Here is a 12,458-nt window from a genome sequence, read left to right as displayed (position 1 = left end):
ATACGAATACGAATACGAATATCGCGTGTGCGTTACGAAAAGAGAATAAATGATAAAATTTACGAAAATATGTTGTAATTCTTAATAATGTATATGTATGTTAATTATTTAAGTATGTTGATTATCGTTCAGTAGTCGTGTACATGTGGTAAAAGTAATGACAACAATGCCGTTATATTTTACATTACATACAATTACATACAAATTCTACAAATTTAGGCATTACACTATAATGTTTACAGATTTGTAAGATTCGAAAGGACCGTAATAACCATGGAGAGTACGACTGTTGACCTACCTATGGATTGCGTAAAATTACAGTTTACATCGTAACGAGAGAAAGGATACATCTGTGCAAGTTGTTTCAGATTCAGCTTTATCTTAGATCCGATACTATTTTATATAAGATAGAGCAACATTTTCCTCATTTATAGCAATGATGTATCGATTATCAATATCGTTTAATTTATTTAAAGAAGATGAATTAATTTTGTAGCTTTTTATAATAACTAATATTAATCAAATTTGATAATTTGTTCATATTTTGAAATTTCTATTAATTGTTGAGATAGTTAAGATGTAACGAATCAATGGATGAACATTCTTACTTTTGCATTACTCCAGTGAAATGAAAATTTCTTAATTGAAATTAAAACGAATTTCATTCTTTGATCGTAATACTTTTCGGTACTTTTTTTTCAGAGAGCAATACCTCTTTAACGTTTTCGAGGTTATAGTTTCGACTTTGGAATCAAAATTAAAGCACATTGAAAATTTGGACAAAGCGGTGGAACACTTGATGAGAACAGTGGAAGCTTTGGATTCACGCGTGAATGATAATATCGATAAAACCGATGCAGTTATTACAAAGCTACGAACATTAGATCTAAAACTTTTCAATTCTCATCAAATTGAATTTTCTTCAACTGAATCTGCATACTCGACAAAAAGGAGCGATGATAAAAACGACAGTGAAATCAGAAGCGGTACGTATGTATGTATGTACATAAAATGCTAATACGTAAAAACAGAAATTCGTTAACAGACGTATCTATAGAAGAAGAAAAGAAAAAAAAAAAAAAAAAAATATTGGACTGATCGACTCGGTTAGAACAAACATGGATCGCAACTACAAATTGTCGTTTGAATTGTATTACATTTACAGCCGGTTTTCTTTTATCTATATCGTTTACTTAACAATTGTATTTACGTGTAGTTTATAGGTACCTACCTATATATACCTATTGTATAGGTATATACCTACATATGTACACACGTATAGAAGCCTGCTTTCCCTGTATTTCCCCCTTCCCCTTTTTTCGTTCTCTTTGTCTCTTTTCCATACTTTTATCTTTTTACTGATGCTTCTTCTTCTTTTCTTTCTACGGTTGCCATTCGCTGTTCAAGTTTATCGTATAAATTGGTATTTATTTGGCAAAACAGGTCCGAAATTACAAGCAATCCATCAGAAGCGAGAAAATACATCATCATCCGATTTCACTCTTGGTGAAAAATTATTGTCACTTGATCAAAAGGTATCGGATATAGATAATAAATTGATCGATTTGAAACATCAATTGGATAATAACTTGTTACAAAATGACGACATAAATGCCGAAGCCAGCGAAAAAAAGCCAGTCAATGTATGAGCGTAATCGAAATCACTAAAGCGATGAGTAATGAAGTAATAAATCACATTACGATCGGGATAGAAAATTTAAGGCAAGCGACAAACAATATGGACAGAAAGTTACAGTTTCACGTAAACTTGGTTTCCGATCGTTTGGGAACTATTTACAACATGATGAGTGACGTGCACGATGCGATATTAGTGAGAGGAAGTACGAACGGTCGACCGGCGTTCAACGTTACAACAACAACAACGACAACTACCGAGCCGCCACCACCAAGGCAGAGTAAAATCGATCGACTCGTCGAACAAATATATCCAATTGTTGACTGTATCGGAGAAAATGGATGAAGTCTGGAACGTCGTGGTAAGCTGAGAAGATGTGGCTAAATTGTTAATTTCACTGTTTACCTGCCGTGTTAATCACGTTGTATGACCGCATGCACAATTTTACATGTCCACTTGACGGCATTCCATATAGATAGGTATTATACTTTTTTCGACAGGTTGGCACGAAAAGTTCCGTGGACGATCTCTTGCCAAAATCCGATGAATTACTTACACAAACGCAAAGACAAGAAAGAGCGATCAGTGAAATTCATGCGGATTTAAGATCGAAAACGAATAAGATTATCGAAAATTTAGAAGGAGTGGAGAATAGACTTCGAAAGCAGGAGGACGATGTAGCTAGCCTTGCTCAGCGTCCAATACCTGCGGAATTGCTGCTAGATCCCACGATCGATCGCCTTGTTGAATACGACTCCAATAGGTTAGTTTTCCTTCTTTGATACTTTATTCGCTTGCTTTTATTATCATACACCATGTTACGAAATAATATAGAAACCAAAGGCATTTACGACGTTGTCAGTTCCATTCCATTTTTCGAGAAATAATCTTTTCTCTCTAATAATAACAGACAATGTACATACGTATTTCTATCTTTATCTGTTTGCTTTGTTCCGTTCGATGAAAAGAAATCTTTCGTTTCGTGTAATGTGAAAGAATCGTATTTCGAATTGATTGCATCTGTTGTTAGTAAATATTCCAATATATTATTATACATAGGTATATGATGCGTGAAAGAACGATGTAAAAGAATATTAGTAAATAAATAAATAAATAAATATGTAGAAAGTGTAGCGACAATATACTACGTTCAACTAACGAAACACCATTATTACATTGCTATGTAATTAATTATTATGTTTCATGTAGAACGAATTTCTTTCGATTCACAGATACGTTGAACTCTCTGATGACATTGCAGTTGAAACAACCGTTTTACCGGTCAATCCGACTACCATTGTTTCGTCTGTGTCGATGTCCATGTCTTCCTCGACCTCGTCGAACGCCGTATCGATCAATAATTTCATTAATTCAAGCAATATAGCTGGTTCCACTAATTTCTCCAACTCGACAGCCAATCCTTCAATAGGCCCCCCATTATCACCGAGTTCGCAGCGATCATCGTCTAAAAATCGTTATATTTCCATTGTTATATTTCCAAGTGTCAAAAACAAACCAAGTACAGCAAATTCCACCTTTACCACCGATGCATTCCTTAATTACAAAGATGTTAAGGTAATAAACAACAAAAACATTCTCAACCCGTACCAATTAACGTCACTGGTAATCGGCACCGTTCAAACGAATTAGAAACAGTTTTTATATAGTATTTTATATTTTTCTCATTTCTTCTTTGGTTTTTAACCGACCAAAGTGGAATAATCGATATACCGCATGACTTTTATGCAAACATACTTTTTTCTTTCTTCCTCTCTCTTTTCTATAGTTTAGTTACCTTGTAAGACCCTGTAAGCGAATAAGCGAACGAACGCGATGAAACGGAAGAAGATGAGAGAGTAAACGTAACAACAACGCTGCTGTATTTCTATGTGAAGAATGTGTAGACAAGGGGAGGCCCAATTACTACGGAAAAGGAGTGATTGTGTAGGGAGGGGGAAGGGTGAAGGGGTTGGAGAGAGAAAGAAGGAATCTTAAACATATGCATTTTATCGTGCATACACAGTATAGTTAAATCACTTATAGAATACACGACATGCCTACGCATATGCCCACCTTCGTTCACGTACATATCGTATGTGCTATAACACAAAGAAATGTTCAGATTTGAAAAATTTATTACGTAATACATCGATTAACATTCTGAATGTTTCGTTTAAACGGTCATTTTAAAGTTGCTCGTAATTACTCGTCTCGTCAAACCGTAAATAACACACAAAGTCACTATAATGTACACATGTGCATCACGTACAACCATCAACTTTGAAACGTTCGAATATGGCTCGTAAAAAGTCGCTGTCGGTGAAATTTTTATTAATCCTTCCTTTATGGGAATTTTGAAAATCTATACCATATTTCTAGAAGAAATAAAAGGAAAGAAAGAGAAAAGTAGTTTTTACAATACGATTGTATAATTGAAACATTAAATATGTATAACAATATTGTAAAAAGAGAGAAAACTACTAATCTATGTACGTAATATGTAACAGAGTGAAAAATCTACGCAAGAAAAAGAAAGCGTTATTCCATATTATCAATGCTTACAAACACGATAATACATGTACATATTGTTTAACGTTACAGGACTATTCATGTGTTGATTTGTTAAATGCTGGCATGAGAGATAGCGGTGTCTATTATCTTCAAATTCGTGGAACAACCTATTGGTTTCTCAAGGTTTATTGCGAGCAGGATATCGCCGAAGGAGGTTGGACGGTAAAACAGAGATTCGTCCAAATACTATAATATGTATATACGCGTGTGCATCATGCATCGAGATAAAACTAGTGTGATAGAACGGGCTTTTTTTCCCAAAAAAGTATATTTCGCAATGTAGAATCAATGTAGGATCAATGTAGAATCGATAGCTTATACTCTTAGGTCGTTACAGAAAAAGAATAACTGTGCGTACAATAAACAGCCGCGTTCGTTGGTAAAAGATATTTAATCTTCCTACTTCTTTTATATCATAATTCGAAAAAGAATTTCCACTTTTTCCTAGGTTATTTAAAGAAGAGACGATTTCGGCGAGCCAAGAGAAAATTTCAATCGTGATTGGGCTGATTATAAAAACGGTTTTGGTGATCCTGCTCGAGAGTTTTGGCTTGGCAACGAAAACATATACATGTTAACTAACAACGAAGATTACATGCTTCGGGTGGAACTCGAAGATTTCGAAGGTAACAAAAGGTAAGAAATATCAAAATTACAATTGCAACTGATTTTGGATGCGAAGTTCGGACGTTTTAATGTCTGTGTAGAATAGATCGGAGAGGATTTCAAAGACGATTTTCTCTGTACATTTAAGATATAGAACGTTTCGGAACATCCGTATATCCGTGCGCATACAAAAATTATATATCTATGTACTTTCGTTTAGGTACGCTCAGTACTCTCACTTCAAAATCTATTCAGAAGGAGAATATTATAAATTGGAGATTGACGGTTACGACGGAAATGCCGGTGACTCATTAAACGATCCATGGTACGGTTCGTACAATAATCCGTTTTCCACGTACAACAGGTAACACGTTATTTCTTCATTTGTTAGAATGCATGAAATGACAATTTCGGTTATGTGAAAGCATAGAGCAAAAAGCATTGAAGAACGGATAATATCGGATAGATTAATCGTAATAAGAGTCAACTATTCGTTCGAGACGATATTTCATTTCACACAGGGACAACGATAGGTCATCGTTGAACTGCGCTTCCATGCTAAAAGGCGGATGGTGGTGGAAATCGTGCGGACGAGGATTAAACGGTCTTTATTTGAACGATCCTCAGGATTTAACCGCTCGACAAGGTATGATTGCTTACAAAATAATGTCGTCACGTACAACCAGCCATTCATGTTTCGTATTATCCGTTTAATGACAAAAGACAATTCTTCCTATCTGTTATTTAATAAAAGGTATCGTATGGTTCCGTTGGAGAGGTTGGGATTATACTTTGAAACGTGCCACGATGATGATTAAACCAAAAGGACCAACAACAGCAATGATATAGACGATTATAACAATAACGATAACGATAACGATAACGATAACGATAACGATAACGATAACGATAACGATAACGATAACGATAACGATAACGATAACGATAACGATAACGATAACGATAACGATAACGATAACGATAACGATAACGATAACGATAACGATAACGATAACGATAACGATAACGATAACGATAACGATAACGATAACGATAACGATAACGATAACGATAACGATAACGATAACGATAACGATAACGATAACGATAACGATAACGATAACGATAACGATAACGATAACGATAGCGATAGCGATAGCGATAACGATAACGATAACGATAACGATAACGATAACGATAACGATAACGATAACGATAACGATAACGATAACGATAACGATAACGATAACGATAACGATAACGATAACGATAACGATAACGATAACGATAACGATAACGATAACGATAACGATAACGATAACGATAACGATAACGATAACGATAACGATAACGATAACGATAACGATAACGATAACGATAACGATAACGATAACGATAACGATAACGATAACGATAACGATAACGATAACGATAACGATAACGATAACAATAACAATAACGATAACGATAACAATAACAATAACGATAACAATAACAATAACAATAACAATAACAATAACAATAACAATAACAATAATAACAATAATAATAATAACAATAATAACACTAATTAATGAGCACTCGGCTCCGGAATCGAAGTGAAACGGAAACGACTCACCCAGATGACTCAAACTACCAACTGGCGGCTTCATCCCACAGAAGTCGACTCGGGGATTGTTCTTGGGGCTGGTTTGCTTCAAGTGTAAGGCGGAGGGCCATATCGCACCAGCTTGTCCGCAACAACAAGACAGAAAATCCAGCCTCAAGAACAAACCCCGAGTCGACTTCTGTGAGATGAAGCCGCCAATTGGTAGTTTGAGTCATCTGGGTGAGTCGTTTCCGTTTTACTTCGATTCCGGAGCCGAGTGCTCATTAATTAAAGAATCCGTAGCCTCGAAATTTTCCGGTAAGAGAACGACTGATGTAATAGTAATGCAAGGAATCGGGAATACCTGCGTTAAAAGTACGTCCCAGATTTTGTCCGTCGTACGTATTAACGATTTTACATTGGAGATAGCTTTTCACGTCCTTGACGATAGTCATTTAAAGTACGATATTATGATTGGTCGCGAGATAGTAAGATTCGATGTAATCATTACGCCCAACGGCCTCGATATCCGCAAAACGAAGACAGTCAATGCTTGCCATAAAACCGTCGAAAATGAGACTGATTTTGATAAAGTAGACACCGAAGTATGTGGTAATGATAAGAGCCGATTGATTTCTATTCTTAGAAATTCTTTCTAGGCCAGTTAGAGATTCGAATAATTGATCCCAACATCACCGTACAAAGAAGGCCCTACCGACTCAGCGAGGAAGAACGAAGAACAGTGCGAGAGAGAATCAGCGAGTTAATCGATGCAAAAATCATAAGGCCCAGTAATTCGCCGTTCGCGAGCCCCATGATACTCGTGAAGAAAAAGGACGGCTCAGATATACTGTGTGTAGATTTTCGAGAGTTAAATAAAAACACGGTCGCGGATCGGTATCCCCTACCCCTCATCGCGGATCAGATCGCGAGATTGCAAAAGGCCAGATACTTCATTCGCTTAGACATGGCCAGCGGGTTTCATCAGATTCCCATTCATCCTAATTCGACGGAGTATACGGCGTTCGTTACACTCGACGGACAATACGAGTACCTAACCATGCCGTTCGGATTGAAAAGCGCACCTTCCGTTTTTCAGAGGGCCATTCTCAATGCCTTAGGCGACCTTGCGTATTCATATGTTGTTGTTTACTTGGATGACGTTCTAATTATTGCCGACTCGATAGATCAAGCCCTAGAAAGATTGAACACCGTATTGGATACCCTCGCAAAAGCCGGATTCTCTTTCAACTTTTCAAAATGTTCTTTTCTAACGACCTCGGTACTTTATTTGGGGTATGTAATCCGTGACGGAGAAGTTCGCCCCAACCCGGGTAAAATACACGCCCTGAGCTCTTTACCTGCGCCAACGACCGTCACACAGCTCAGACAATTCATAGGTCTAGCCTCTTACTTCCGAAAATTCGTCCCTAAATTCTCACAGATAATGAAACCCTTGTACGCGCTTACTTCCGGTAACAAAAGCATAGCTTGGACGGATAAACATGAAAAAATAAGGCAAAAGGTAATTTCCGTCCTGACCGAAGCACCGGTGTTAATGATATTCGACCCCAACTACCCGATAGAACTACATACCGACGCTAGTTCTGAAGGATATGGGGCTATTTTGATGTATAAGGTCGAAGGTCAAAATAGAGTAGTAGAATATTACAGTAAAAAGACTAGCCCCGCGGAATCTAGATACCATTCCTATGAACTGGAGACGTTGGCGGTTGTAAACGCCGTCAAACTTTTCCGCCATTACCTACACGGTCGAGAATTCCTCGTTGTCACTGATTGGAATTCCCTGAAGGCATCCAGTAATAAGGTACATTTAAGCGACAGGGTTTACAGGTGGTGGGCCTACCTGCAAACTTTCACCTTCGACATTATGTATCGGGAAGGCAAACAAATGGCTCACGCCGATTTCTTTTCGTGGAACCACGTAGACTCGGATCACCGTACGATCGACAAAATCGCCGAAAAGGAAATCAATCTGGCCGAAATCTCCGACGACTGGCTCTTAGTGGAGCAACGTCACGACCCCCAAATCACCGAAATCGTTGATAAGTTGCGGAACGACGAGCTTGCGGACGACATCGCGAACACCTACGAACTACGATCCGGCACCCTGTACCGTAAAATACAAAGAAGAGGCAGAACTCTCTGCTTGCCCATTGTCCCAAGAAGCTTTAGGTGGTCCGTGATCAGCCATGTACACCAGTCAATTATGCACTTAGGATGGGATAAAACGCTCGAGAAACTGTACGAGTATTACTGGTTCGAAGGAATGGCGAAATACGTTCGCAAATTCGTTGAGAACTGTCATGCTTGTCGAGTTTCTAAGGCTAGTTCAGGCAAAATACAAGCCGAACTACACCCATACCTAAGACCAGCATACCTTGGCACACGGTTCACATGGATATCACGGGCAAACTAAGCGGTAAAAACGACGCGAAGGAATATGTCATTGTGTTGGTCGACGCCTTCACCAAGTTCGTATACTTGCACCACACCCGTAAGATAGACTCCCTTAATACCATTAAAGCACTCATGTCCGCTATATTCTTATTCGGCAGCCCCTGCCGGATAATAGCGGACCAGGGAAGATGTTTAACGGACAAAGAATTTCAAGATTTTTGCAGAGACAAACATATTAAACTCCACTTAATAGCAACCGGTGCTAGCAGGGCCAATGGACAGGTAGAGCGTATCATGGGTACGCTAAAAAATACCTTCACAACAATAGAAACGACCGGAAGGTCCTGGCAAGACGCGATCGGGGAAACACAACTGGCTTTAAATTGTACCCCCAACCGCGTGACTAAGTCGAGCCCATTGGAACTGTTAATCGGTAAAACAGCGAGACCCTACGGCTTGTCCGTACCCGACAACATCGAAGTAAGAGAAGTAGAAATCTCCCATGTAAAACGACAGGCGATAAAATGTATAGAAGCAAGTGCCAAATACGATAAGGATAGGTTCGACAAAAATAAGGCTCAAGTAGTTAGGTTTAACCTTGGTGATTTTGTATTACGTAAAAACGAGGAAAGGAACCAAACGAAGCTAGATCCGAAATTCAGAGGTCCGTTCAGGACAGCAGAGATTTTGGAAGGAGATAGGTACACCTTAGAAACCTTAGACGGCAAAAGATCATATAAGGGCAGACATGACAGACTGAGGAAGATGCCAGACAGCAGCGTTCCTGCTGAGTTAGACGTCTACGATGATGACAACGACGGTGATAATAACGATGCAAGTTCACGGACCTCAGAGGATCATTAATACCACGTTGTGGTCGTGCACCCAGTGTGGTACTCTGCGCCTTCGTAATACGTAAAGTGGGACACTCTGCGCCTTCGTAATACGCCCAACGTAGTAACACGATCCAACAAACTGAGATTCACCCGTGTACGAAATCAAAAATGATCTGTCGTGTCGTTACGATCTGACTGATAACTCACAGAATGCAACTAGCACTTTGAATACAAATTATAACGCCACTAATTTTAGTTCTCCTTCATTTCCTTGCTTGTCAAACCTCTGAACAAAATCTCGTTGTCGAAATGGACCCTCGTCTTATTTGGAACGTTTAATTGAATGGTAAATAATATCAGTTACGTCGAGTCTAATGTTAAAAAAAAAAAAAGAAAAAATTGCAATATTTTAGTTACACACGAGGACGTGTGATAGTCAGGATGGCCGTGTCGGAGATGAAAGGACATCGGAGCCTTCCCTTTGGAACCCCGGGAAAATCCCTTAACACCGTAATCTAGATTCTATCATAGGCGTAATTAAACAATTGTCGTCTTTCGATCCGATTGTATTTGTTCAAGATTTGTGATAATGAGCTTGGGCTCAAGGCGATAGCCAGTCGCCGAACGTAGCCACGGTCACGGGATGAACGCTTTGCCTAACAAAGGTATAAAGTAATTCTATAACTCTCCTTAAAAGATGACTGCCAGATGTCGATGCTTCTCCGCAGTACACGTTCAGCTAGCCTGAGGGCCCGTTATAAATCTTAAGATTTAGCTAACTAAAGTCCTTCAAACAAACAGTCTTTGTCCCAACTACGAGAAGATAGAGGAGACCTATTTTTCAACGAACGACGTCTCCCACGAGCAACTTTCCCTGGAGGGCGGCTAGCATCTTTTTCTAATCACCAATTTGGAGATTGACCAATTAGCAGCAACGTCAATTTCCCTTACTTTCTGAACGAAGACTATCCTCGACGAATCCGATGACCTCGTGTCCTTAGACACACCCCATTATAGTTTTCCTCTGCAGCATCATCGCGACGAAAAGTCATTCTCTCGTGAGATCGTATTAGCGACTTACTTAGCGTCTGTACGCTCGGTGGATATTCCACGTTTTAACAAAGAGTCCGACTTAGATTTTGCGAGCACGTTCATCCATCATCCCGTCGACCGCGGATACGTTATTGAACCTAGGATCATTGTCACTAGTTTCTCGAGTATCTAATTACCACGGTTACTTGTCCAATTCTATGATAATCGTATCTGCACTAGTCAATCTCTTCTCTATTGCTTATCGACAATGTGTAATCCAAACGAAGATTCGTTTCACGCCCCTAACCCTATTTCCAATGTAAACCCGACATATAAGTTTAAAAAAGAATTGAAAATATTTAATTTACTTCGCCAAATCTACGACTTTAATAACGTTGATTGATTTCAATGCAACCTGGATATCGCATAAAGACATTCATAGGAGAAAGTGGAAGAAACTGTTCAAAAGTTCAAAGATGTGTACACGGTTTGCTTCATGCGCTGTAAATAATGTTACGTAGTTTTGCCATCAGCGCCAGTCTGTAGCGATGGCGTTAAGTATGAGGTGGTATGTCGTGATAGGTGCATAAGGAATACTCAGATGTTTAACGAACAACAGTTTATTAAGAAACAATTTAACAGAAGAGTCAACAAATAACTATTAACTGTTAACTACTAACAATTGACACCGAGAGTTCAATCGACGCGTTTGCTACGCAATGGCACTGAGGACATTATTATTTAACGGCTCGAGACAGACTGCTTGTCCTTTTGTTCCGGACCGAACAGACTCTTCCCTTCGTTGCCCATCGATATCCCCCACTAGCGTGCGTTCATTAGATGTGCCGCCGCGGCTGGCACGTGTATGCTCTTCCGAGAATTCGGCGAAAGGAGCGTGAAGGTATCGATCCCACGTTGGGCACGTCGGTGTCGCGCTTTGACAGCGTAGCGCTTTGTATCCGGAGCCGTCGGAAAGTTCCGTGACCCGTGCCGCCACAGTACCCCCTTACCAGTGATAACGTTCTTCCTTATATCTATGTCGCAGGTAGATCTAAATGTTAGCTTATCTAAGGCCTGCCTGGAAACGATCGGGAAAGCGAACTTTCCTGCCTGCGCGTGTAGTGTGATGAACTCTTGAGTCCCCTTCGCTTTGTTCGTTTCGGACACCAGGCGATGTTGTTACATTACGCTTTTCGGTGCTATGGTGTTCAATGTTATCGTCTAGTAAAAATGCGGGATTCAATCGGTTTATGGACACTATTACGTTTTTGTTGTTTATTTTAATCGTAAAGGTCTTTTTTCCTCGCTCTATAACCTTATACAGTCCGTAGTAGGGTGGTTGTAAGGGGTCTCCGATGGCGTCGTGGCGCAAAAATACGTAAGGCGATGTTTCGAGATCACGGAACACGAAGGTTCTCTTTTCGTCGTGTTGCGTAATCGGGTGAGGCCTGATCTTTTCTATTCGGTCTTTTAGGCGAGTTGCGCATTCCGAGTTGGCCTGTTGCTTAGTCGGTAAAAAGAATTCTGCCGGCAATTGTATGCCGGTGCCATAAACCATTTCGGCTGCCGTCACGTTCAGGTCCTCTTTAATAGCTGTTCGTATGCCTAATAGAACTATTGGCAAGATTTCTACCCAGTTGCTCGCAGCCTTTGGTTGTTTTAGTTGCTAACGTGGAATATCCACCGAACGTACAGACGCTAAGTAACTCGCTAATACGACCTCACGAGAGAATGACTTTCCGTCGCGATGATGCTGCAAAGGTAAACT

The 12,458-nt window shown here is 39.5% G+C and overlaps 1 pseudogene; it reads left to right on the top strand.

Moving 5' to 3' along the window:
• The first annotated feature begins 273 nt into the window (after positions 1 to 273).
• Positions 274 to 5,673, top strand: LOC138189378 (angiopoietin-2-like; annotated as a pseudogene).
• Positions 5,674 to 12,458: the final 6,785 nt, after the last annotated feature.

The sequence above is a fragment of the Bombus flavifrons genome, unplaced genomic scaffold (genome assembly GCF_040668555.2).
Source record: "Bombus flavifrons isolate JBK064 unplaced genomic scaffold, iyBomFlav1_principal scaffold0031, whole genome shotgun sequence".
Classification (NCBI taxonomy): Eukaryota; Metazoa; Arthropoda; class Insecta; order Hymenoptera; family Apidae; genus Bombus; species Bombus flavifrons.
The sequence above is the reverse complement of the archived record's forward strand: the minus strand, read 5'-3'. Positions and strand labels throughout refer to the sequence as shown.